The 3,518-nt window shown below is 37.2% G+C and overlaps 1 pseudogene; it reads right to left on the bottom strand.

The window, feature by feature from the left end:
- Window positions 1-511: 511 nt before the first annotated feature.
- LOC116531217 lies at window positions 512-1,819 on the bottom strand (annotated as a pseudogene).
- Window positions 1,820-3,518: the final 1,699 nt, after the last annotated feature.

Genomic DNA, 3,518 nt, shown 5'->3' with positions numbered 1-3,518 from the left:
TGTACCCAGTTTTTAAAGGGTTGTTATCATGAAGGGATGTTGACTATTATCAAATTTTTTCTCAGCATCAATTGAAATAATCGTATTTTTTTTGTCCTTCATTCTGTTAATATGATGTTTCATCTTAATTGATTTGTGTATGTTGAGCCATCCTTGCATCCCAGGAAGAAATACCACTTAGTCATGATGAATATATTTTTTTAATGTATTGTTGAGTTTGGTTTGCTGGTAGTTTGTTGAGGAACTTTTTTTCTTTTTTACTTTTTGTTTGTTTGTTTGTTTGTTTGTTTGTGAAAGAGCACACTTTATTGGGAAGGAGAATGCTGCACAGTGACCAACAGATGAAGTGTGCCCAATGGGCATTTACACATCATACTCCAAAAGATACACAGGATGTTTTGCTAATAAAAATCAATGGGAACAGGGATTCCTCTGGGCAACTACCCCAACCTCATCCCTTTCAGGGATCAGGAAATCTCCAAACCAGTTTCCTAATGGCAGCTGTGTTTCACTAGAGATAGAGCACCTCAGGGGAGCCCACCTGTTTCTTATAAAAAACACCTTCTTTAAATTTTTTGAAGTCTTCATTTGTTACTTTTATTGAATGTTCTCTTAAGGCCATCAGACCATCTTCTCTACATATTGCCTTCATGTCAGCACCAGAGAGGTCATCTTTAGCCATAGTCAAATCATCCAGGGTTACATCAGTGGCCAGTGTCATCCTGCTTGTGTGAACCTGAACGATGTGCTTCTTGGTCTTTTCATCAGGCAGAGGGAGCTTGATCTTTCTGTTAATGTGGCCTGTTGTGGTAAGTGCTATACCCAAAGTTTCTATTGGTTTGTGGACATGATAACTTTCAAATCTCCCCTAGAATCAAATCCACACAACTGGTTCAATAGTTTCAACACTGCACTGAATTTTTCTCTTACCACCTTTATTTGAATCATATTATCTTTGTCCCAATGGTATCGATTTCATCAATAAACATGATGAATGGTGCATGTTCTTCAGCAACTTAAAACGATTCCCAGATGAGTTTGGGCCCATCACCTAGATATTTGTGAATAAGTTCAGAGCCAACCACTTGCAAGAAAATGGCCGAGGTTTGGTTTGCTACTGCTTTGGCTAACAAGTTTTACCTGTGCCAGGTGGACCATAGAGAATAACCCTCTTAGGAGGCGTTATAACATTTTCTTCATAATATTAAAGATGGGTTAAAATAAGCTCCACAGATTCCTTAATTTTCTGAATTTGGTTTTCAAACCCCTCAATATTGGCATAGATCTCCTGGGAGGCTTTTTCCATCTTCATCCTTGTAACCAGAGGATCTGTGTCATCCATCAGCACCCCATCACAGCATGCACCTTATTGAAAGGACTGAGCAGCCAGGTTCCAGAAGATTCTTGTCTACAAATGAAAGAATTCTGACATGGTGTTCTGAGCCCAGAGACATAGACACAATGTCATGATTGTCATCAATGATCTTTTCCAAGGTTCCTACTGACATTGAGGTCCCCCTCAGATCATCCACTGTTGATCTCTTCTCCTCTTGCTTTTCTTCCAATGGTTTCATTTGTTCCTGATTTCTAATTAATTCTTCCTCAGATAGTCTAATTCTCTCTAACTTCACTAATTTTAACCAGCACTTAGTGTGAGGCGTCAACATTGGTAGTTTGCTGGCAGCATCTTGTCCCTTTATTTTCTTCTTCTTTTTCCCACTCTAGTTGGTACATGAGGTTCATATTTCTTATTCTTGTTCTTGTTCATGTCATCCATGTCACCTCAAGGAAGACGACCACCACTCTGACTTTGATCCATCTTGCCTTGGCCATTTGAGTTAAGTACTTTTTCATCAATAGTCATCAGAGATATTGGCCTGTAGTTTCCTTTGTTAATGTTTCTTTGCCTGATTTTGGTATCAAGGTAAGACTGGCCTCATAGGATGAGTTCAGAAGTGCTCCCTTCTCCTGTATTTTTTGGAATAGTTTAAGTAGTATTGGTATTAGTTCTTCTTTAAATACTTGGTAGAATTCAGCAGTGAAGCCATTGGGTCCTGGGCACTTCTTTACTGGGAGACTTTGTTATGGTTTCAGTCTTTTTATTTGTTATTGGTCTGTTCAGGTTTTGGATTTCTTCTTTATTCAATCTTGGTAAGTTGTTTGCATCTAAGAATTTGTTCATTTTTTCCAGATATTCCAATTTATTGTCATATAGTTGCTCAGAGTAGACACTAATGAGCCTTTGAATTTCTGCAGTACCAGTGCAATACCTCTTTTTTTGTCTCTGATTTTATTTATTTTCTCTCTTTTTTCTTAGTCTGGCTGTATGTTTGTAAATTTTTTTAGCTTTTTGAAAAAAGTTTGTTTTATTAATATTTTGTATTGTTTTCCTCATTTTCGTTTCATTTAGTTCTGCTCTGATCTTTATTATTCCTCTTCTTTTACTAATTTTGGGTTTCTAGTTATATAAGTTGCATTGTTAAGTTGTCTATTTGAAGATTTTCCTCCGTTTTGATGTAGGCCTTATCACCATAAACTTGCCTCTTTGCTTTTGCTGTATCCATAGATTTTGCTCTATCCAATCTTTCATGTTGTTTTCCTCATTTCCGTTTCATTTAGTTCTGCTCTGTTCTTCATTATTTCTTTTCCTTTACTGATTTTGGGTTTTGTTTACTCTTTTTTCTAGTTCTATAAGATGCATTGTTATTTATTTGAAGATTTTCCTCCTTTTCGATGTAGGGCTTATAGCTGTAAACTTCCCTCTTTGCTTTTGCTGTATCCATAAGTTTTGGTATATTGTGGTTCCATTATAATTTGTTGCAAGAAATTTTTAAATTTTCTTCTTAATTCCTTTATTTACCCACTGGTCATTCAGAAGCACATTGTTGTCCGAGAAGATGCTTCATTATTTCAATGTTTTGCTTTTTTTTTTTTAATTTAAGTTCTGGGTTACATGTGCAGATCTTGCAGGATTATTACATAGGTATACAGATGTCATGATGGTTTGTTCCCATCCCCCTGCCACCTACATTAGGCATTTCTCCTAATGTTATCCCTCCCCAATCTCCCCACACCCTGCTGTCCCTCCCCCAGTCCTCCACCTCCCAATAGACCCCAGTGTGTGATACTCCCCTCCCTTTGTACATGTGTTCTCATTGTTCAACATCCACTTATGAATGAGAACTTGCAGTGTTTGCTTTTCTGTTCTTGTGTCAGTTTGCTAAGAATAATGGTTTCCAGCTTCATCCATGTCCCTGCAAAGGCTATGAATTCATCATTTTTTGTGGCTGCATAGTATTCCATAGTGTATATGCACCACATTTTCTTTATCCAGTCTACTTTTGATGGGCATTTGGGTTGGTTCCATGTCTTTCCTATTGTAAACAGTGCCACAATGAACATACATGTGCATGTGTCTTTATAATAGAACAATTTATAATCCCTTGGATATATACCCAGTAATGGGATTGCTGGGTAAAATGGAATTTCTATTTCTAGATCCTTGAGGAATCACCACA

Source organism: Sapajus apella, unplaced genomic scaffold (assembly GCF_009761245.1).
Source record: "Sapajus apella isolate SASKATOON/1434 unplaced genomic scaffold, GSC_monkey_1.0 scaffold69, whole genome shotgun sequence".
Lineage (NCBI taxonomy): Eukaryota > Metazoa > Chordata > Mammalia > Primates > Cebidae > Sapajus > Sapajus apella.
The sequence above is the reverse complement of the archived record's forward strand: the minus strand, read 5'-3'. Positions and strand labels throughout refer to the sequence as shown.